Source organism: Dromiciops gliroides, chromosome 4 (genome assembly GCF_019393635.1).
Source record: "Dromiciops gliroides isolate mDroGli1 chromosome 4, mDroGli1.pri, whole genome shotgun sequence".
In the NCBI taxonomy this organism is placed as follows: Eukaryota; Metazoa; Chordata; class Mammalia; order Microbiotheria; family Microbiotheriidae; genus Dromiciops; species Dromiciops gliroides.
The window spans coordinates 10019833-10045007 of NC_057864.1; positions in this window are offsets into that span (position 1 = coordinate 10019833).

Sequence of the window (25175 nt, forward strand, 5' to 3'; positions counted from 1 at the left end):
GCTTAGTGATTCCTAGACTCCCTCCACAACCCTGTTCAGGGAGAATTAAAGCTCTTTTCAGAGAATGTAAGTTCCTATTGGGTAAGGACTATTTTGTTCTGCCTAGCCCAATGCCTGGCACATAATAAGCACTCCATATACTTATCAACTAACTGAATTCACTCTTACATACCCGCTGTCTCCCCAGTGCCCTTTAAAGTTATTCTTTCTCAAAAAAACAATCAGGGGAGAAAAGAGGAAAAATCCTTGGCCACAAGGGACTTTCTCTCTTCTTCCCCGGACTCTCTTTGATGCTCCCCGCACTGTCTCCTCAGCTTCTTGGCTCAATACGCTAGAATTGGGAGATGGGCATGTTTGAAGGCAAAAGGGAATGAACCACTTGATGGGGAAAAATGAATATTGAAGTGGGGTATGACTGAGGATACAATCTACTGGGGAAGATGAAAAAGTGATGAGATCAAAAGCTCATATAGAGGACCTGGGCAAGAAGAAGCAATACAGGGAAAGGGGAGTCCAGAGCATAGGCCAAGCAAGTGAAGAACCTGCCCCTCCTTAAATCATACCACCTTGGATCCCCTGAACTTGGGACAGTTCATCCTAGAAGCAGTTCTCCACTTTAGAAAGGAGTTAAAAGTAAAGAAACAGGTGGGCAAAATGATAAAACAGAGAAAGATGAGGATCATAGAAAGTTTCTTTATTGACAAGGAAGATCGAGATGCATGCTCAGAAGATGATAGCAACATCAGGGATCCTACATCCAAAGCTTCCAAGAAAAATATGAATCAGTCACAGGCCATAGAAGTGCTCAAAAAGGATTTTGAAAATAAAGTAAGATAGGGAGAGGAAAAAAGAGAGTGATGCAGTAAAGTCATGGGAAAAAAATCAACAACTTGAAAAGCCAAGTGTAAAGGATCTCTGAAGAAAATAATTGCCTAAGAATCAGAATGGAACAAATGGAAGCTAGTGACTATGAAAAACCAAGACACGATAAAGCAAATCCAAATGGATAATTAAAAAAACACAATCGGGGTCCTGGCCTAAACAAGTAGTTCCCAAAGTCAGAGTTATATACTTCCAGGGAGACATAGAATGACCTTAAGGGGTATGTGACAACCAATCAGAAATCACCCAAAATAGTTAATAGATTTCTCTCCAATACAACTGCACTACATCCTTCATCATTATTGCTTCCTTCTGTTCCACACCCATCCTCTCCAACGCATCAGTTCAAAACTGTGCCTTCGGGCAGCCTTCAACTTGAACATAAACTAGGCAGCTAAAGGGACTACACACACACACACACACACACACACACACACACACACACACAAACACAAACACACACACAAACACAGATACACTTTTCAACATAAGTAAATATGTACAGATTGGGGTATATGCTCAAACATTCTCTTAAAATCCCCTTACTGATGGGGTAGATGATCAAAAAAGTTTGGAAACCATGCCTCTAGACAACCCACCAGCCCCCTGTTTATATGCTCTTCATTATGCATCATTTGTTAAATCCTCATGTGTGGTTCACATTGTTGTGCCACCTTGTTACACAGGCTAAAGCAAGAAGGCCATTGTCCATGGTATAAGTTTTCATCTTTTGGGAAATCTCTCCCTCCAGAGATTTGGGAAATACTCTGAGACATGAAAATGTCATAGAAATGCACAGCATCAGGGGGCAGCTAGGTGGTGCAGTGGATAAAACATGAGCCCTGGATTCAGTAGGACTTGAGTTCAAATGCAGCTCAGACACTTGACACTAACTAGCTGTATGACCCTGGGCAAGGCACTTAACCCTCATTGCCCTACCCCCTAAAAATGCACAGCATCACAATTGTTTGGCCATAAGGGCAAGGTTTTGTTTTGTTGCTTTTTTTTCCAATTACATGTAAAGATCATTTTCAACATTAATTTTTGTTAGACTTTGAGTTTCAAATTTTTCTCCCTTCCTTTCCTCCACCTACCTGAAGCCAGTAAGAAATCTGATATATGTTATACATTACAATCATGTTAAACATATATCCACATTAGTCATATTGTGAGAGAAGAATCAGAAAAAAGGGGGAAAGCACAAGAAAGAAGAAACAAAAAACAACAACAAAAAGTTAAAATAATATAATTTGATCTGCATTAAGACTTTCTGGTTCTGCAGAGAAATTTTCTATCATGAGTCTTTTGGAATTGTCTTAGATCACTGATTTGCTGAAAAGAACTAAGTGTAGCACAGTTGGTCATCATGCAGTGTTACTGATACTATGTACAATGTTCTCTTGGTTCTGCTCATTTTTTTCAGCATCAGTTCTTGTAAGTCTTTCCAGGATTTTCTGAAATCTGCCTGCTCATCATTTCTTACAGCACAATAGTATTCCATTAAATTAATATATTACAACTTGTTCAGCCATTCCCCAATTGATGGCCATCCCCTCTATTTCCAATTCTTTGCCACCACAAAAAGGGCAGCTATAAATATTTTTGTACATGTGGGTCCTTTTGATTTTTTATGATCTCTTTTGGGATTTAGACCTAATAGCGGTATTGCTGGATAAAAGGGTATGTGCAGTTTTATAGCCTTTTGGGCATAGTTCCAAATTGTTCTCCAGAATGGTTGGATCAGTTCACAACTCCGCCAACAATGCATTAGTGTTCCAATTTTCCCACATCTCTGACACTTATCATTTCCTTTTTCTGCATATTACCCAATCTAATAGGTGCGAGGTGGTACTTCAGAGTAATTTTAATTTGTATCCTCCTAATCAATAGTGAGTGAGATATTTTATATGGCTGTAGATAGTTTTAATTTCTTCATCTGAAATCTATTCATATCTTTTGACCATTTATTAATAGGAGAATGACTTGTCTTACTGTGAATTTGATTTGAGAGAGGAGGCCCCTATCAGAAACACTGGCTGTAAAAAATGTTTCCCAGCTTTCTGCCTTCCTTCTAAGCTTCATTGCATTGGTTTTGTTTGTGTATTTTTATTTAAAGTTTTTTATTTAAAGTAATCAAAATTATCCATTTTTCATTCCATAGTATTCTCTATTTCCCCTTTGGTTATAAATTCTTCCCCTTTCCATGGATCCAACAGGTAAACTCTTCTTTATTCTTATAATTTCCTATGGTACTATCCTTTATGACTCCATTTTGAAAACTGTCTGTTCATGTCCTTTGACCTTTTCTCAATTGGGGAATGACTTAGATTCTTATAAATTTGATTTAGGCCCTGATATATTTTAGAAATGTGGTCTTTACAGTTTTCTCATGAAGAAATCAAAGCTATCTATTGCCATATGAAAAAATGCTCTAAATCACTATTGATTAGAGAGATGCAAATTAAAACAACTCTGAGGTACCACCTGGCACCTATGAGATTGGCTAATATGACAAAAAAGGAAAATAACAAATGTTGGAGAAGTTGTGGAAAAATTGGAACACTAATGCATTGTTGGTGGAGCTGTGAACTGATCCAACCATTCTGGAGAGCAGTTTGGAACTATGCCCAAAGGGCTATAAAGCTGTTCATACCCTTTGACCCAGCCATACCACTTTTGGGTCTTTTTCCCAAAGAGATCATAAAAAAGGGAAAAGGACCCACATGTACAAAAATATTTATAGCTGCTCTTTTTGTAGTGGCAAGGAATTGGAAATTGAGAGGCTGTCCATCCACTGGGAAATGGATGGACAGGTTGTGTTATATGAATGTAATGGAATTCTATAGTGCTGTAAGAAATGATGAGCAGGAGTTCAGAGAAACCTGGAAGGATTTACATGAACTGATGATGAGTAAGATGAGCAGAACCAGAAGAACATTGTACACAGTATCATCAACATTTTGTGTTGATCAACTGTGATAGACTAGATTCTTCTCACCAATACAATGGTATAAGACAGTTCCAAAGGACTCATGATAGAAAAGAACCTCCAAATCCACAAAAAAAAAGAACTGTGGAATATGGATGCTGATTGAACCATAATATCTATTTTGCTTTTGGTGCTGTTGTTTTTCTTTTTTGAGGTTTTTCCTTTTTGGTCTGATTCTTCTCTTATAACATGACTAATTCAGAAATATGTTTAACTATATCAGATTACCTGCTGTCTAGGGGAGGGGAGGGAGGGAGAAAAATTTGAAACTAGAAATCTTATAAAAACAAATGTTGAAAACTAACTCTACATGTAACTGGAAAATAATAAAATACTTGTATTCAATAAAAAAAGAAATGAGGCCTTTATCAAAAATACTGGCTATAAAAATTATTTCCAAGCTTTCTGCCTCCCTTCTAATTTTGGGTGCATTGCTTCTGTTTATACAAAACCTTTTTTAATTTAATGTAATCAAATCATCCATTTTGCATTTCATAATATTCTCTATCTCTTGTTTGGTCATAAACTGTTCTTTCCATAAATCTAAGAGGTAAACTATTCCTTCCTCTCCTAATTTACCTATGGTATCACCTTTTATGTCTAAATCATGTACCCATTTTGACCTTATTTTGATATAAGGTATAAGATGTTGGTCTGCGTTTAGTTTCTGCCATACTATCTTCCAGTTTTCCCAGCAGTTTTTGTCAAATACTGAGTTCCTATCCCAGAAGCTGGAATCTTTGGGTTTATCAAACAGTACATTAGTAAAGTCATTTAATATTGTGTCTCCTGTGCCTAACCTATTCCATTGATCTGCCAGTACCAAATAGTTTTGATGACTGGTGCTTTATAGTAAAGCTTCAGATTTGGTACAGCTAGCCCACCTTCCTGTGCATTTTTTTTGTCATTAGTTCCCTTGATTTTCTTGACCTTTTGTTTTTCCAGATGAGTTTTGTTATTATTTTTTCTAGTTGTAATCTCCTTGCTAATATCTTATTTAAGATTTTTGCATCAATATTCATTAGGGAAATTGGTCTATAATTTTCTTTCTCTATTTTGGCTCTGCCTGGTTTTGGTATCAACACCATATTTGTGTCATTAAAGGAATTTGGTAGAACTCCTTTTCCACCTATTTTTCCAAATAATTAGTATACTATTGTAATTTATAGTATCATTTTAGATGTGGTATGACTAGGCTACCTTCCTTTGAATTTATAAAAATTAATTCCCTTTATATTCTTGACATTTTGTTCTTCCAGATGAATGTTGTCATTATTTTTTCTAGCTCTATAAAATAAATTTTGGTAATTTGATTTGTATGGCACTGAATAAGTAAGTTAATTTAGGCAGAATTTTTTATAACATTTGACCAACCTCTAAGCAATTACTATTTTTTTTTCATTTGCTTAGATCTATCTGACTTTATTTCTGTAAAAAGTGTTTTGTTATTGTGTTCATATAGTTCCTGGGTTTGCCTTGGCAGGTGGACTCCCAAAAATTTTATATTGTCTACATATAATTTAAATGGGATTTCTCTTTCTATCTGTTGCTGCTGGGCTTTGTTGGTCATATGTAGAAATGCTAATGATTTCTGTGGGTTTATTTTATATCCTGAAACTTTGCCAAATTGTTAATTGTTTCAAGTAGTTTTTAGTTGATTCTTTAGAATTCTCTAAGTATAACATCATATCATCTTCAAAGAGTGATAGTCTTGTTTCCTCCTTGCCTATTCTTATTTCTTCAATTTCTTTTTCTTCCCTTACTGCTAAAGCTAACATTTCTAGTACAATATTGAATAATAGTGGTGATAATGAACAACCTTGTTTTATCCCTGATCATATTATGAATGCTTCAAACTTTCCCCCATTACATATAATGCTTGCTGATGGTTTTAGATAGTTACTGATTATTTTTTAAAGAAAGGCTCCATTTATTCCTCTTCTCTCTAGTGTTTTAAATAGGAAGGGCGGGGCAGCTAGGTGGCGCAGTGGATAGAGCACCGGCCCTGGAGTCAGGAGTACCTGAGTTCAAATTTGGCCTCAGACACTTAACACTTACTAGCTGTGTGACCCTGGGCAACTCACTTAACCCCAATTGCCTCACTAAAAAAAAAATAGGAAGGGCAAGATTTTGTTATATAAAGATGACCATGCCATAGAACAAGCTCAAAATTGCCCTTTTTATCTAGTTGACCACATGTAGAGCTTTGAAGACCTGCTTCCATATAGGACCATATAGGACTTGTTCTTTAAATGTACAGAAAGCCCCATTATTTTATATTGAGTCAGAAAAGCTGATGACTGAAGAATGCTAAAAAAGGGGTCTCTTCCCTTTTGGCTTCAAATCATGTCAGAATAATTTTCACCTTCTTCCCAAAAGGTGGCATAAGAATAGGCTACCTAGGGCCAGCTACCCCTTAGTGTAGTTTCCTAAGGACAGTCCCTTAGGGAGAGAGTTGATATTAAATATAGTCAACCATAAGCACATGGCATCTAAAACATATGTCCTGCACAGACAAGCTTGAGCCTGGGTTTGATCTGTACATTTTGAGTTAGTTCTTTCCTGATTTCAGGCAAACCAAGATGTATCCTAAGAGTAATCATCCATTCATAGGGGTAACATTGTCAGTTTGAGAGACCTGAAAGTTCCACGCAGCCATAACTAACTGGTGGTTATATGAGGATTCCATGGCAAATAATATGGCGACTTTGGAGAAGATGGCCACCACCAAGAGTTTTACCTCAAAACTGACTATTATATCAGAAGACATAAACTAGGAGTTGGGAACTGCAGAGCCCAGGTGAAATGTAACGTGCCTAAACAGGCATCCTGAAAACTGCTTTGTATTCCTAAGATCTTTAAATACCAACCTCCAGAGAGAATGCCATGGCAGGTATAAATCTATTACCAAATTTTATTTTAAGTTGTTCTGTCAATGCATAGTGTACATTCTTTGTGTAGAGGAAATAAATGCCTATCCAATACCTGATTTATATTCTACATTGAGTGCCTTTTTAGTCCCTTCATTAGGGAGTACATAGACATGAGCATAATAAACTATAAACAACTTGTCCCAGGAGTGCCAATGTTTGAGGAGGTGGAGTGAAAATGGTGGTTAATGTGCTGAAGAATTCAAGAAAAAGAGTCTATACTTGCTCTCATTAAAGGCCAGGCTCCCTCATTACTGAACCCAGTTGGACCAAGTAAATGGGTACAGAGCAGAGGAGCCCCCTTAGGAAGAGGGCATGGTTGTAGTACCAAGGCCCAGTAGCAATTCCTTAATGTTACAGAGGTGTTTTATGGAAGTCATTGGCTTACCTAAGCCAAATGGGCAGGATGGGTAGATGGCTTTTGTCCAGACTCATTCTTCATTGCTTCCAGATGTCCTAGTGTCACTATGCTAAAATGAGAAGGAAGCATATTGTTACAAGCAGGGCTGGGTATTTGTGTATCTTCTCATCACTGAGTGATAGGTATGTACTATGCCCCAGAGATTAGCCCATTAGAAGCCTTAATTTACTTCATCCTTCACCCACACTTATTACAGAATATTCCTATGTCACTATGCACAAAAAAATTGGAGGGCACCACTCTGTCTGGGACCCCATTCCTTCAAAGACAAGAATGCCAGGGTCTGAGCTCCTCTTCTAATTCATTACAGGCTTTTCTTTCTTTCTTTTATCTCCTCATGATCTTTGTTTTGGAAAATGCAGTCACAAATCAATTTATTTGTGTTTCTCAGGTTTTCTTTCCCCTAGTCATCCAGATATGATAGATAGGTTATGCGAACAACTAAACACAGGCTTAACTTCAAACAAAAGCACATTGGACTGTGAGACTACACAGAGCTAGAGGTTAGTAATTCTTGGGGGTTAGGGGGAGAAGACTAGCAAACATTGTGGGTGGGGGGTGTTCAATTTTTAATCCTTCTTTTCTCTAAGTTGCTTGCAGCACTTGGGAGAAATTATCTAATTAATCACTCCTGCCAAACTCCTGGGGAGAGATCCAGGCAAGGACAGCATTGAGGCGTGGGACTCTGGCTAGAATCACCCTCTGAGTCAGGAATAGAACACAGGCATACTGGCTCCCAACCCATCCTGGATCAGAGTGTCTCTGTGTGCCCCTCCTCCCCTTCGCCTGCCTATCTGCCTTCCTGCTTGTTTTAGTCTGTTTGTCTGTCTCTGTTTCTCTATATCTCAGCCTCTCCTCCTTTGTCTCTGGCTCCTTTGTTCCTGTCTGTCTCTCATCCAAATGTCCAACATGACAAATTTCAGCTAATGTGGCCACTTCTCACAAATGCTCGATGAAGATTGCATTTCTATTTGAGAAAGCAGAAAGTGTCTTCTAAACCTGACTTGATTGTGCTAAACAGGCTATTAGTTAGCAAGAAAGAACAAGATAACATTTCCCCAAAGAAAGCAGCCATCCTTTATAGATGTGTATTATTTATTACAGTGTAAATCATCAAGCTAATTCCCAGTTATTATGTGGAAAATATGAAAATCATCGCAGTGTCTTTTTCAACAGGTAACATCTATTTCAAGTATCTCAAATGACTCTCAATTCCTTACACCAGATTTTTATTGTATCAAATATGTCAGGAATGAGGGAACTGGAAACTGGAACTTTGGGGTAAATGATATGAAAGTAGATTTGCTTATGTGTATACACATTGTATTTTCCATCATCTATAATAAACTCAAGGGAAGGTCCTCTATTGTGAAAATTACACACTATAGCAGAGACAGCTAGTTCACTGTTTCTCATTTTACACTTTCCCATGGTCCTATAGTGTTTATCTTTGCATCCTCAGACCCTTTAATGGTGCCTTGAGTATTTTTTTAAAGATGGGGACATGTGATTTCATTAGGAAGGGAAGCTATGCAGACAGTGCAACAACCCCCTACTTTCATGCAGATCTCACCTCTTCTATAACTTTGACTTTTAAAAAGTTGCTGGTGATCCATGGACACAACATTTGGGCATTTCAGAGGCAGTACTTGGACCCAAGTCTTCCTGACTGTGAGCTTGTCTCTACCCACCATGCCATGCTTCCTTACACCTTTTTTAAAGTAATAAACATTTTTATTTATAGTTTGGGGTTCCAATTATTATGTCTTCTTCCCTAAATTCTCCCTGAGGCAAGCAAGCAATCACATATGGGTTATACATGTACGATAATGCAAAACATTACCAAATTAGTCATTTTGTATGAAAAAAATTGAATAAAAGAAAAATGAAAGAAAATGAAAATATCATGCTTCAATCTGTATTCGATCAATATCAGTTCTTTCTTTGGAGGCGACTAGTATGTTTCATCAATAGACCTTTGGGATTGCCTTGGGTCATTGTATTGTTGAATAGTTAAGTCTTTCACAGTTCTTCATCCAACAATATTGCTGTCTCTGTGCACAATGTTCTCTTGGTTCTGCTCACTTCACTATATAACAGTTCAAAGAAGTCTTTCCAGACCTTTCTGAAATCATCCTGCTTGTCATCCCTTATAGCCCAATAATATTCCATCACCATCACATACCGCAGCTTGTTCAGCCATTCCCCAATGGATGGCCTTTGATTTCCGATTCTTTGTCACCACCACAAGACCTGCTTCCTTACATCTTGAGAAGCATTGAGGGGACCAGACCTATGAGGAAGTGATGGCAAGATTACAGGATTCTGTGGTTTTGAATTGAAATGCACTTGAGTCCATCTTATCCAACTCCTGAATTTTACAGATGAGGAAGTGAGGTTCAGGGAGGTTCACAGATTTGCCCAAGGTCACACAGGTAGCAAGGGTGAGATATGAGAATGGGATCTAGGGCCCTGTCTCTCTAGCAGGCATTTTTCAATAGTGATACATTTCCTCTGTGACATTTAAAATCTAATGTGTGGTTGCCTTACTCCTGTCCCAAGTGTAGGGAAAATTAGCTAGGGTTTACTTATAAATTAGAAGCTTTAGCACCAGTTTTGAGCATTAAGCATTTATTAAAGCATACCAGGTATTAGTAAAAAAAAAAGAGTACACCTGGGTCAGAAAGATAGGAAAGCCTAGCTAGGATCTATGGGAGAGAAAGGAGAAAAAGAGCCGCCTTCATCTATGAGTCTCAGGTCAAAAAGAGGAAGTTTCTGTGCCTGTCAGAGTGGAAGCTACCTGTGGTCCAGAAGACAGGCAGTGCCTACACACTGCTCCAAGCTAATTGGCTGGTAGCATTCAAGTCCATTGATTCACTGGACTTAAGGGTGTTGCTGTGTTGAGGTCAAAGTCCATAGTCTCTGAGAACACACCCTCTTCAGAGTCAGGCAGGTGTGATTTCTATCAAGTCAACTTCAAGTAAATTAATCAGAAAAGCCAGTCAATTCTCAGTCAATCTAATCAGTCCAAATCAATCCCATCTGGGGCCTTTGGGCATTGGCAAAGCCCATTATTTATTTATACCTCCTAAAGATCTCCTGGTGTGGAAACTCCATCCACTAATGTCAATATGACATCTTCTCAACAAACTCTCTTTTTAGAGTTTCCTGAACTTGTCCAGAGTCACATGGCAAGTGTGTTTTAGAAGGAAAAGTGGAACCAAGGTCTTTCTGATGCCTAAGTCATCTCTCCATCCACTCACTCTACCTTTATACCCAGTCTACACCAAGTTAAATATCCATATTTGAATAGCTAGCAAGAGCAAGTTCCCACGTTCTTTCCATGACATGAGAGTATATCGATGTGAGTTATTTCATTGTTTTCTTTTCTATTACCTTATCTAAGAAATCTTGTAGTAAAATACTGCAAATCACAAAAACATCACAGAAATGCCAAGCTGATTCCTTCACTTTCTCAGCCTCCATCCCCTTGCACTTTTCTTTTCACTTAACCTTGTTATTTGCTTACATGAGCCCAGGAAAATAGGTCTTTTCAGATATCAGTGAATGCTCTGTACCCTGTCAGCCTGGTGGGAAAGGCACTGAATGCTTTTATGATTCTTGTTCTCTGGAAGTGGGTAAATAGATGCATCTGTGGGGATAACAAAGGGAAGAAGTGCTAGAAATTCTCTACTGTCTAGACAGTAATCAAACCCATTTCACAGCAGGTGCTAAACATTTATAATTAAGGCTGTTTAAGGAATTTCCAAAAGAAAAAATCCAAAAGGGGAAGTAAAATGTTAACTTTTTTTCAAATCAAATTTCATGTTTCCCCCAGCTCCCACTTCAGTCTCCATAGTAACCAGGGGCCTTAACTGGGCTGTTTCCTTCAGCTAATTGATTTTCAGAAAGAACAGATTAATAAAGGAAAATCCAGTCCTCTCTCTTTCTGGGACCAGTGACAAACACTAGCTCTGTTTTTCCTTCTTTCAAAGTCTTCTTCTCCTACTCCCCCTTCCTCCTCTCAGTCTCCCATCCCTCTGGGAGACTGCTCATTCCTCACAACTCCCTCTCCCATACATTTGACATTTCCCAGGAATGCTTCAACAGGCATGATGGACTAGAATGGGAAAGGAGACAATTCTCTTAGGTGGTAGGCCACAGGATTTGACACATGATTATGTCACTTGCCAAATCAAGAGGCAAGAGGGAGTGAATTGTGGGACTTTCTTTCCATTGAGCCTTCTCCTTGGACCAAACAAAAAGATTTCCTGCCCCCTACCACATGAAACTCATAATCCTTCTCTCTCTCTCTCTCTCTCTCATCTCTCTCCTCCTCTCTCTCTCTCTCTCTCTCTCTCTCTCGCACACTCCACACATATTCTGAGATCAAACATATGGGGAAAAAAACAAGAACATTCTCTTAGACTAGCAGTGTAGTCTGTGCCATTCATAGATAGCATTAAGGAATTAGAAATTAATCTTATTACAGAACTTTCCCCAGATTGTCTTGTGGTAAAATAATGGAATTTGGCAGATGCCCAGGGGTCCGACTTGATTGACTTAGTAGTGCTTGAATAGGGTGTGAATGAGAAATACTAAGTACCCACTTACAACTGTAATGTTTAAAAATCTAAATTGTGGTTCGCCTTAAATTAGAAGCCTCAGCACCAGTCTTTGAGCACTAAACATTTATTAAAGCATAGAGGTATTCACAAGGAGTTCAGAAAGTTAAGAAAAAGAAGTCCTACCTAGCCTAGAGTTCCAGTCTGGTTGGTTTCTTCCTGAAGTCCTCTTCATGAGCCTGCTTTAATCAGGAACTTTCTTAGCAAACTGATTGTGGAAGCTTTTTATAGGTCTGGAACAGAGGCGGTCCTTACACACTGCTTCAAGCTGATTGGTTGGCATCATCCAAATCCATTGGTTCTGAAGGTGTTCTCAAGGTGATGTGATTACAATCCAGTTAACTTGAAGTAGGCTAATCAGAAGTTAGTCACTCTCACTTGATTCAATCAGTCTAGATTAATCGCTAGGTGGGGTCTTTGAGTATCTGCTAAATCTCATTATTTTATCACACTACTATTAGATTTTTAGCGACCTAGTTTTAAACTTGGCCACCCTGAGAAGGAGTGTCCTCAGAGGCCGTGGACTGAGTCATCAACAGGGAAACCAGTGTCAGCCACACTACTTGCATGAACCTCCCCTTTGGGGGAGGGAGAAAAAGGTAGAAAAAGGGACCCCAACAGGAAGTGACTCTCTCTCTCTCCCTCTCCCTCTCCGCTCCCTCTCCCTCTCCCTCTCCCTCTCCCCTCTCCCTCTCCCCTCTCCCTCTCCCTCTCCCCTCTCCCTCTCCCTCTCCACTCTCCCTCTCCCTCTTGCAGGGCAGCATTTGCAGTGGACTAGAGACTGGCTGCTGACTCCCATAGAAATTGCAGACCCCTGGTAGTGATTTAAATCCAGCCCTTTGAATTAGAATTGAATGAAAGCAAGTTTGGGTTTGGACAGCCCCTTGCTAGAGCCCAAGGAGATTACTCCATTTTCCTTTTTCCCTATTCCCTGTCCTTGACCTTATATAATTTCACCTCTTTGCTCTGTATTTTATCTCCATTAAATAAAACCTGATTTGTTTGTGGGAAAAGGGGCTGTTAAGCTCCTTTCTTATTGGACTGGGAAAAATAAACTAAAAAGGCAGTTCAGTGGGGAGGAAGCTTTGGACCTCGAGGGCCCTCATTATTTTCTGAACCCCAATATTATGGTGAGCCACCCAATTAACTCTCCCCATATCAAATTTTCACCCCTACATCCTTAAACTCTTAGTCTTTCCTTTAGAGATAGCCATGTCTTACTGCAGTTCTCTTCAACATTGTTATGTTTTAAGGAAGTAAAAAAGAAAGATGTTTCCTGTTAGTCCTCCCAAACTTGATTTGATCCCATCCCCTCATATTCCTTCAGGAGATTGCCCCACCAATCACTCCCTTTCTCTCTTTCCCTCATCTTCTGTCTCTTCCTAGCTACTGCTTTCCTTCACTGCTGCCTGCAAACATCCTCTGCTTTTCCTCACCTTTTAAGGAGAGGCTCCATATTGGATCTAGAGTCAGAAAGGCCTAGGTTGCAATCCTGTCTCTAGGTAACTATGAGTAGGTCCATTGGCTTTTGGAGAAATGTTTTCTTCATCAGTAAAAGGGGAGTATCATACCTTCAATGCTTCTCTAAAGGGTTGTCATGAGGACAAAATTAAATAAAGCATATAAGGTGATTAAAACATTATATAAAGGTAAATTATCCTCCTCTTCCTCCTCCTCCTCATCTCCTCCCCTCAAATTCATTATTTCTTAGAAAGACTTTGTGGTACTAAGTGTCTCTATCCCTAACCAAGAAGCATTTCTCAACCCATAAGAGTCTGGCTTCTGACTACCCCAGTCTACTGAAACTGCTGTCTCAAAGGTCATCAATGACCTCTCAATTGTTTGGTCTCTTTGTTTCAGTCCTTACCATCCTTAAACATGCAGTAACACCACTGACCATGCTCTCCCTTTCTCTCCATGGGCGTCCACATCACTGCTCTTTCTTGGTTCTCTTTCCACCCTCCCTACCAATATTACTCTCTGGTCATAGTCATCCTTTCTTGCCCCCTAAACATGGGTGTCCCCAAAGATTGCCTCTTTGGCCATAACTTCTTCTCATGCTACGGTCTGTTCCCTTGATAATCCAATCCAATCTCACAGGAATCATCTCTCCTAAGAGAACTTCAAATCTATTCGGATGACTTAAAATGGGGCAGCTGCATGAGATAGTGGAGTTAGGAAAACTTTAGTTTTAATCTTGGATCAGATTTTTGTTAGTTTTGTCATGCTAGGCAAATCACATCTTTCCAAGATTCCATTTTCTTATTTATAAAATTAGGATAATAATAGCACCTATTTCACAGGACAATCCTGAGCACCAGACATCACATAGATAAGGCACTTTTCAAGCCATGAAGAGCTGTATATATGCTAGCCCCTGTCTACATGTTCAGCCTTCATCTTCCTTCTGAGCACTAGCCTCACATTTCCAACTGCCTGCTAGACACCTCATTTGGGTGTCCAATTGGCATTTTTGTACCTATTTGTCCCAAAATGAAACTCATTATCTCCTGCATAACTCTTGCCCCTAATTCCCAACTTGCTTATTTCTGTTGAGTGAGTTAACTTCATCTCAATCGCATATATCTGAAGACTCAGAATAATGGTTGAGTCTTCTCTTTCCTTCAGGCTCTACATGCACTCAATCACTAAGTCCTGTCTAGCTCCACATGTCCTTTATCCATCCATCCCTGTCTGCTACTCACATGACCATAAGCCAACTATAGGCCCTCAATCCTTCTTGCCTCAACTATTATTATAGACTTCTAACTACTCTCTCTGCTTCTCTTCTCTCTCCTCTGTAATCCACCCTTCATATAGAAGCCAATGAAATCATGCTAAGGCAGAGATCTGACCATGTCATCCCCTTGCTTATGAACCTTCAGTTGTTCTAGCACAAAATGTAAATTCCTTAGCCTAGCATTTAAGGCACACCACAAGCTGCTTCCCACATACCTTTTCAGCCTTATTTCACATTATGCCAGTTCTGGTACCCTACCTTCCAGAAGCTATTCCAAAAATACGATGTTCCTCCACTTCTATGATTTTCAGGGTTACCAATAAATAGCTTCCTCCAAGGTTTAGTTAAGGTGCCAGGTTGAGTCCATCCTCCAGAAGTGTGCTCTACCTCCTCCAGCCATCCCTGAGCCCTTTGTCTGCCTCTTTCTTTTCCTTTGATCTCAATCAATCAATCAATCAATCAACCAAGTTCAGACTACTTGCCAGTAACTTTATCTCTCAACGCTCATATATGTCCTCATGCCATGCCCGCCAACCTACCCCTGCCAGAAAAATAAGTGTTTGGGGCAAAGATTCTTCCATCTTTTGTCTTTGTAATTCCAATGCTTAGCACAGTGCCTGATACATGATAGCTGTTTAATAATTTCTTGTGATTGAATGATTAGCCTCTTTGCCCTCTACTTTGCCTTTCTATTCCTACTGTTTAGTATGGAACCTGTCACATGGTAGATGATTATAAATACATGCTGGGGGCAGCTAGGTGGATAAAGCACCAGCCCTGGATTCAGAATGACCTGAGTTCAAATCTGGTCTCAGACACTTGACACTAGCTGTGTGACCCTGGGAAGTCATTTAACCCTCATTGCCCAAGTCCCTCCCCCAAAAGAATACATATTGATGGATTGATTGAGAGCCCCCATCATATAAATCTAGATATGTGTGCTCTCCCCCCCTAAGCACCATTCAGGATATCTGAGGGCAGAGGACAGAGCACATTGTCTCTTGGTGTCTCTAGCCCCTATCCTAGAGAATGGCACTGCCAACCCTCAATAAATATTGGTTGAATCAACCTCCTTTTGTGTTGAATTGGCAGACTAACAACCTCTAAAGAAGAGGCAAAAGGTCTGACCCAAAAGCATCTTGAGTCATTGTTTTGCCAGCACTAGCATAAAACAGAAAGCCATGTTAAAACACGAAAAAGAAAGACAGAGTTGGGAACAGGGAAGAAAAAAATATATCAAACAATTTTTTAAAGGGCAGCCAAATGTGAGTGTGGTTTGACAAGATACAGTAGGAATTTCAATTTACCTGGAGAATTAGTCCTTTCCTAAGTTTTCTTTTAGTGTAGCATGCCTGTCACTGCCTCTGCAGCATTATACCAATGGAGATGAGGCATCATAGGGGGCTCATGGCTCAAAGGATTGCCTTGTTTGTATAAACTGCTAAGGGCAGGGAAAGCACAGGGTGGATGCACATCATATTTGCCTATGAAACCCAGCTATTATTTTTCTCAGCATCCTTAGAGACATCAGCAGCTCATCCCAGAACAGTTCATAAAGTGTGATGAAGGATCACAGCTCCTATCACCTTGACAATGAAGTTGATTGACTATTTCCTCTATTTTCACACACACACACACACCACACACACACACAACACAGGTGCACTTGCTTGCACGCCTCACAAACATCAAGCCATTTGACATTGTAACTGAAATCAGGAACAAAGAATGAACTTGAAACTTGACCCTGTGTTTCCAAATGCCAATCTTCACAGCTCTTCATAGCCTAGCCTGCTTCCCTGACTTTCCATTCTTCTTCCTTATTATTCTCTATCATGTATTCTTTGGTCCAGTGGCACTGGTTTCTTGACTGCTCCACAAACAAGACACTCCATCTCTCACCACCATGCATTTTCTCTAACTGTCTACCATGCATGGAATAATCTCTCCACCTCTCTGACTACTGTCCTCTTGGCTTCCTTAAAGTTCCAAATAAAATCCTTCCAATAAGAAGCCTTTGCCAACCCATCTTAATTCCTGCGCCATCATTCTGTGATTATGTCTTATTTTTCATGAATATAGAGCTTGCTTTAGATATAATCTGTTTGTATGTTATCTCCTTGAATTGTAGGCTCCTTGAGGGCAATGATGTCATTTGCCTTTTTTTTTTTTTTGTATTCCAGGGCTTAGTAGAGTTGGTGGCACACATAGAAATGCCTAATAAATATTGAGCAATTTAATGGCCATGCAACAGAAGCAGTCGATGCAGTAGAAAGAGCATCAGATTTAGTGTCAAAAAGTACCAGTTCAAGGGCAGCTAAGTGGGCACAGTGGATTAAAGCACTGGCCCTGAATTCAGGAGGACCTAAGTTCAAATGCGGCCTCAGACACTTGACACTGAATTAGCTGTGTGACCTTAGCAAAGTCACTTAACCCTCATTGCCCTGCCTCCAAAAAAAAAATCATTAAAAAAAAAAAAGAACAAGAAATATCAGTTCAAATTCTGGCTCTGCCATTTACTACCATGGGACCCCTGAGTAACCCTCTCTGGGAGTCAGCCTCCTTATGTATAAACATTTGTTAATGAAGTAGTTGGGAAAAGGCAAGTTGAAAGATATGTAGTTGTGATGGCAGCCCTAGAGAAGAGATGAAGAAATAGTCCCATTCATTGGTTGGAAGGGATCATGGGATCAAAGATTTCAAGCTAGAAGGGACCTTATGGGTCCCAAGACCAAGCTTTTCATTTTACAAATGAGGACTCTGGAGCCCAAGAGGTTATGCGATTTGCCCTGGGTCACACATCTAGGAAAGTGACTGAGCTGAGATTTGAATCCAGTTCTCCCTGACTTCAGTTCCAATACTCTATCTGTTCCACTGTAAATTCTCCCTTAGGTGTAATAGGATGTATGGAGAAGGATACATGTGACAGAAATGGTTGCAGTGTTGTTGGTTCTGCTTAGCTTTCTCTAGGCAGCTCAGTGACAACAGTGGATAGATAGAATACTGGACTTGGAGTCAGGAGTACTTGTGTTCAAATTCAACCTCTGAAATCATCTGTATGATCTTAACATAAGTCACTTTACCTCTATCTGATTTCATTTCCTCATTTATAAAATGAGGATAATATAGCATTGATGATATAGCATTTAAGTGACACTTAAATGACATACTATTTGTAAATCACTTAGCATACCTTAAAGCATTATAAAATGCTAGCTATTATCATTAATACTTGTTACAAAAGGAGCCCTCCACTGAATATGTGGGGTCTTGATAGTATATTTGGAAATTATTATAATTTCAGAAAAGGATCATGCAAATATTAATTTTGTAAAGTTAAAGACCTGGATTCCTCTAAGGTCAATGCTATCCCTATGACTATGATCCTATCACAACCTGGAAAAAGAACTTCAGAGAATTAGCGATCTCCTTTGGCTTCATTCCAAGTGTGACATGATCCATAGGTTCTTCTCTTTCCAATTTTTTTCTCTTTCCATTCTCTCTGGGCTGAGGCTGGATCCTACAACAAGCCTACACTCAGGTTGTCAGCCAGGAAATTTCCCAGAAAAGTTTGGCCCTTTCTGCTAAATATTCTCTGAGGGAGGTTGTAGCACAGGGCAGCAGCCCAGCGCTGAGGGGTCAGGCAAGGTCAGCAGGAAGCTGCAGGCCACAGCTGAACAACTGAGGCCCCTGGGACCTGGCTCAAAAGTCTGGTGGCCCAGTAGGACAGTGGATAAACCTACCTGCACAAGCCGAGGGGGCAAGTTGCCAACTGTAGGGCCACAAACCGGACAGGCATGACTAGGCCCACTAAATCTAGCATGCTCAAACAGGAAGTGCAGGGGGCGAACTGCTCACACTATAAAGGCCTCAGAGTAAAAAGCCCGGTCACACAGCACCTATACCCATGCACAAGAAGCCCAAAACAGGGACCTGGGTGCCCCCAGAGCAGACCTCAACTTAAAATATAAGTAAATAAGCTGCAATAATGAGTAAGAAGCAAAAAAAGAGCCCTCTCCATTGAGAATTCTCTGTATCAATAGGGAAGAAGCAAACACAAAACTCCAGATGAGGACAATCCCTAAAATTGCATACATGTGAAGCCTCACGAGGGAAGATGAATTTGTCCTCAAGAACAAAAAGCCTTCCTGGAAGAGCTCAAAAAGGATTTTAAAAAATCAATTGAGAGAGGTAGAAGAAAAAGTGGGGAGGGAAATGAAAGCAAAACAAGAAAACTATGAAAAAAGAATCAGCAACTTGAAAAGAAAGCACAAAGATTGCAGAAAACAATTACTTAAAAATTCATCTGGCCAAATGGAAAACAAGGTGCATAATCTCATTGAAGAAAACAATGCCTTAAAAATTAAAATTGGACACTTGGAAGATAAGGAATCCTGAAACACCAGGAATCAGACAAGCAGAATCAAAAGAATGAAAAAATAGAAGAAAATGTGAAATACCTCATTGGAAAGAGGATCTGGATCTGGAAAACAGATCCAGGACAGACAATTTGAGAATCATTGGACTGCCTGAAAGCCATGACCGAAAAAGAATCTAGACACCTAGTTCAGGAAAGTATAAAGGAGAACTGCCCTGATATCATAGAACAGAGGATAAATCATCATTGAAAGGAATCCACCGATCACCTCCTGAAAGAGACCCAAAAGGAAAACTCCAAGCAATATTGTAGCCAAATTCCAGAATTATCAGGTGAAGGAGAAAATACTCCAAGCAGCCAGAAAGAAGCAATTTAAATATCATGGAGCCACAGTCAGGATTGCTCAGGACCTGGCAGCTGCAACATTAAAGGACCACAAGGTTTGGAATATGATATTCCAGAAGGCAAAGGAGCTTGGATTGCAGCCAAGAATCTATTACAAAGGCAAAAATGTTCATTCTCTTTCAGGGGAAAAGATGGACATTCAATGACATTGGGGACTTTCAATGTTTCCTGATGAAAAGACCAGAACTGAATAGAAAAATTCGATCTTAAACATACAAGACTCAAGAGAAGTTTAAAAAGGTAAATAGAGGGAAAAAAGTTACTCAATTGGGTTAAACTAGTTACATCCCTACACGGGAAGATAATACTCATAACTCTTAAGAACTGTAAATGTATATGGGCAGAGAGAAGGACTTTACACAGAGGGTATAAATATAAATTGTCTTTGATGTGATGATACAAAGAAAATTAAGGAGTTAAAAAGGGAATCTATGGGGAAGAGAGGAAAGGGGAGGTGGAATGGGGTGAAATTAAATCATATGAAGAGGTGAAAAAAAACTATTACAAGAGAGGGAAAGAAAGGAGGGGGGAACATTGTTTCAACCCTATTCTCATTAGATTTGAGTCTTAGTGGTCAATGTTTCCCTAAGTGGTAATTTAAGAAGTAAATGTGACCTGGGGAATAGAAAGCCTGCTTTAGAGCTGGAAGAATAAGGGCTCTGGTCCTTCCTCTGACATGTGAATCACTTAACCTCAAAAATGTCCCATGAAATGTTCTAAGATTCTACATTGCATCTACCTGTATCAGTGAAGAGAGATTCCATATAGGAGTTACCCTAACAGTGAAGTCACAAATCTAGACCAAATAAAAAACAAAAACTCCAAATATGTGAAATGGGAGGCAAAGTTTCCAAATAGGAATTTTGTTCACTATCAGGATCAGGAATTGATGGGAAAATCAAAATTTACCCAAGCCACATAATTTTCCTCATGAGGAAATTGAGGCCAGAGAGGTTGTGACTTGCTAAAAAGTCACATAGGCATTGAGTGGTGCCATGGGAAAACTGTTAGATTTAGAGTACAAGGACTTAGCATCAACATGAGCTTTAGCTAGTCATTTTGCCTAGTCATCCCTTCCAGCCTTAGATCCAGGAATTTTATTAACAATAGTATCAAAACCTTGCTACCACATACTAACTCACAGTTTAACTGAACTTACTAAAACAGAACACAAAGTAAGGAATCATGATAATGCAACAGTTTTCATTCATAAACCTGGAGTGTCCCCACTCTCCCTTCTTGGGTGGCCTACTTCCCTTTAGTTTAGCTCTGATCATTGATACTGCTAAAGTGAACTTAGAAGGAATGTACCCTAGTGGAGTAACTAGGGATCACCATTTTGCCCTGTGCTTTCCACCATTTTCATCAAAGACTTGGCTAGAGGCAAAGCTAGCCTGCTTAGTACATGATCATATAACATGGAGCTGGAAGGAATAACTAACATGCTACATGAGAGTCAGGATACAAAGAAATATGACAGATTAGCATATTAGGCTGAAAGGGGAATGTAAAATGTATATAACTGGGTCCAAAAAATCAATTTAATGAATATGAGAAGAATTATTAGAGTCATGAAATAAAAGCCCAATTTGTCAGTAATGTGATTTGACAAGAAAAAAAGATAACATGCTATTTTGAGAGTGAGGAAGGAAGCTTGACTTGTAATCTATTGGCATAGAGAACTGTAATTCACAGAACCACCCTCTGACATGCAATCAGTATTTTCCTCTGCAACTGAAAGTCTTAGAAAGCTTGTTTGGGTACTGAGACATTAAGTGGCTTTACTAAGGTCAAATAGAGCTTGAAAAGGGTAAACTTAACTCAGGTCTTTTGAACTCTGAAGGCAAATCTATCCCATCGCAACAAATAGTTGTTCATTGAAGTTACTTCAGTGGGATCCAAGACTAGATTAAATATGTTCCTCTGGGCTTTGTCCTACAGTGTTGTGGTTCAGTTTGAGGCACCACATTTTGAAGATACTGATAAATTAAAGACCTCCAGGGAGGGCAAGTAGAATCATGGGAGGCCTTGAGTTCCTATCATATAAGATTGGTTGGAGGAATTTGGTAATTTTCAGTCTGCAGAAGAGAAGACTTGGAGCAAAAAAGATGGCTTTCTGCACTTGCTAGAAGGGCTGAAATGTGGACTGGAGCAGAAAATACACATACACACACAGACAACATCCACTGATTAGCTTTCTGGTCAACTCATTGAAAGAAGAAGCCTACTAATATTAAATGAGAAAATCTAGGTTTGCAGCCTACAGCTGGAATTTCCATAGCACAGGAAAGAAGTGTGGTACTGGAAGTTGAGCCAAGCTTGTGTGGGTTATTTAGGGCAACCTCCTTGCCAATACCAGGGGGTATGAGAGAGTGATGTGAAGTGAGTTCACTGTAGATAACAGTTCATAGATTTGGTTGTCGTTTTGTTTTAACCTTCTTTTGAATTCCAGGTGTGCTATACCATGGGGATAGCTGAATTCCTTTATTTTGGGGCATATATTTTTGTTTTGGAGAGGTTTGTGAGGTTAAGGGGATTGGAGAAAATATCTAGTCCTCCATCTTGTTTATCACATAACCAAAGTCCACTTTGCTAATTTTATTTTATTTAATTTTTATTTTTGGTTTTTTGCAGGGCATTGGGGGGTTAAGTGACTTGCCCAGGGGTCACACAGCTAGTAAGTGTCAAGTGTCTGAGGCCGGATTTGAACTTAGGTACTCCTGAATCCAGGGCTGGTGCTTTATCACTGTGCCACCTAGCTGCCCCTACTTTGCTAATTTTAAAACACTATATAATTATAGGATTATTATTCTGGGGATAGTTTATTATCTAGAAAAAGCTAATTGCCTGAGAGTCACAGGGCTATTCCTTATGATTTGTTATTCAGTTGTTCAGTCATTTCACTCTTCTGACTCCATAAACCATAGCACTCTAAGCCTTTCTATCCTCCACTATCCATCAAAGTCTGTCCAAGTTCATGTCATTGATTCCATGATATTACCTATCCATATCACCCTCTGTCATCCCCTTTTCCTTTTGCCTTCATTTTTTCCAACATCTAGGTCTTTTCCAATGAGTCCCATCTTCTCATTTTGTGATCAAAGTATTTAAACTTCAGCTTCAGTATTTGACCTTCCAGTGAAGAGTCTAAATTAATTTCTTCCACTATTGACTGATTTTATCTCCTTGCTGTCCAAGGGACTCTCAAAGTCTTTTCAGCTCCACAATTTGAAAGTGTCAATTCTGTAGCAATTCAGATTTCCTTATAGCGCAACTCTCAAAGCCATACATTGCTCCTGGAAAAAACTTTAGCTTTGACTATATGGACCTTTGTCAGCAAAGTGATGTTTCTGCTTTTAGTCTTCTGTGCAGATTGCCATAGATTTCCTTCCAAGGATCAAGCATCTTTTAATTGCATAGATGCCGTCTCCATCTGCAGTGATCTTTGAGCACAAGAATATAAAATCTGTTGCGGCTTCCATTTTTTTCTTCCTTTATTTTCTAGGAAGTGATGGGACAAGTTGCCAAGATCTTTTATTTTGTTTTGTTTTTTGTGGTTTTTTTAATGTTTAGCTTTACGCAGCCAATCATTGAGAGTAGCCAGCATTAGTAACAGAACCATGATTAGGACCTACTTTCTTCTTTTTAAAAAAATCCTTCCACAGGAGAGAGTTCCTATTCCATTCATAAACACTAATGTTTAATTTGGGGTACAATATAATAATAGTAATAATAATAACAACAACAGCTATCATTATATAGCACCTTAAAGTTTACAAAAAGCTTACAAAAGTATCTCATTTGATCCTCACAACAATCCTGAGAAACAAGGTGCTATTATTATTCCCATTTAACAGATGAGGAAATTGAGGCTGAGAGAGAGGCTAAGTAACTTAGGGTCATATGAGTAAGCTAGCATCTGAGACAGGGTTTTGCACTCAAGTCTTACTATCTCCAAAGTACCACATTCTATCCACTGTGTTAGCTTTTATTATTAATTAGGACTTGCAAAGTACCTTACATGCATAATTTCAGTTACATACTCCAGTGCAAAACCCAGGAAAAATAGAGATTTGTGATAGCTTTGGGCTTAAATCCAAATGTCAAATAGAATTAATGAACACAACCTATGCTGACAAATACTTGCTCTCATTATTCTTTGGAACAGTAAAAATAGATCTAAGAAGTATCCAAACCTTCTACAAAATAAACACTTTTACAATACTAAGTCTTAATATATAATATATATATATATATATATATATATATATATATATATATATTTTAGCGAGGCGATTGGGGTTAAGGGACTTGCCCAGGTCACACAGCTAGTAAGTGTTTAAGTGATCTGAGGCCAGAGATTTGAACTCAGGTACTCTGACTCCAGGGCCGGTGCTCTATCCACTGTACCACCTAGCTACCCCTGTCATTGGGTTTTACAAGCATCTAAAACTCAACAAAATCCAGTGTCCACCATCTATAGAGAGAGTTGTAGAAAAATGGACACTTTCTTGTTAAGAAAGAGGAAAAAGGACTTATATAGATGTGCTCAGATTGCATTATAAGATTAATCTTCTAAGGATTTAAAGGACTTATACGTCACAAATAAATAGGTGCTATTTCAGAGAACAAAAGTAAAGGATGGTAGTATATATGTGTCATTGCTGAGTTTATCAGATGTAACTGATATTGGTTTCCCCCCAAATGAAATCTATGAATCATTGAGATCCAATAATGTAATGCAAGATGGCTCTCCATAAATGACATCCTCATGACATTAACCAACAATATGTCAATAAGGAATCATTGTATTAGCAAGTATATTTACTTACATAAATCAAGATCAGGTCACTGCTCCCATAAATTAGAGACTAAACAGTAATGAAAAGTTATTGAAAAAGTGGCAGAAAATGTCCACCATATTAGTTGTAACTCTGGCAAGCCTAGTAATCCACAATCAGGGTGCTAGAATGACATATTAGAAGCTTCATGACAAATAGATAACAAATCTCCATGCTTTAAATACTGACCCCAACATATACTTGATAATTCAACAAATAAACTTCAAAGAAACTGGAAATAGACCCATCAGTGATTACCCTATCGTGTACAATCACCTGAATACAACACTTATCCTTAAAATTATAGAACAAGTTAAAAATAGAGAATTTAAGTACCTATGATGTATCAGGCAGTGTCCTAGGTGCTGAAAACACAAGGAAAAATATAGTCCTTCCATCTAAGTTCTTATATTCTTTTCTTAAATATTTTTCAGTACATTTTAATGTTCTAAGTGCTCCTGTATCTACCTTCTCCCCCTTCTAGAGAGGTATCCCTTACAACAAAGAATTTTTTAGAAAAAGTAAAAAAAGCAAAAAAGGAAAAGTTTTCAAGAAAAATGATCAATATATCCAAAAACATTTGACATTAAATGCAATGTTGCACAGCCTCTTCTTCTAATCCTTAAAAGGAATTGGGGGAGGTGTCTTATCTCTTTGTGAAAGCCAAGTTTATCTTTATCAATTTTGCAACATGCAACTGCAATTGTTTTGTGATTGTTCTTTCCATTTACATTGTTGCTGTCATTTTGTTTATGTTCTACTGGACTTGTTTACTTTGATTTGCTTCAGTTTCACATAGTTTTTCTTTGATTTTGCTCTATTCGTCATTTGTCATTTTAAAACATTTATTACCAGAACAGTAATTTCTCATTAAATTCATGTGCCCCCAGTTTTTTTTAGCCATATCCTCAATTGATGGCACTGTCTTTGCTTCCATAAGAACAGAATTTTTAATAGCCATCGC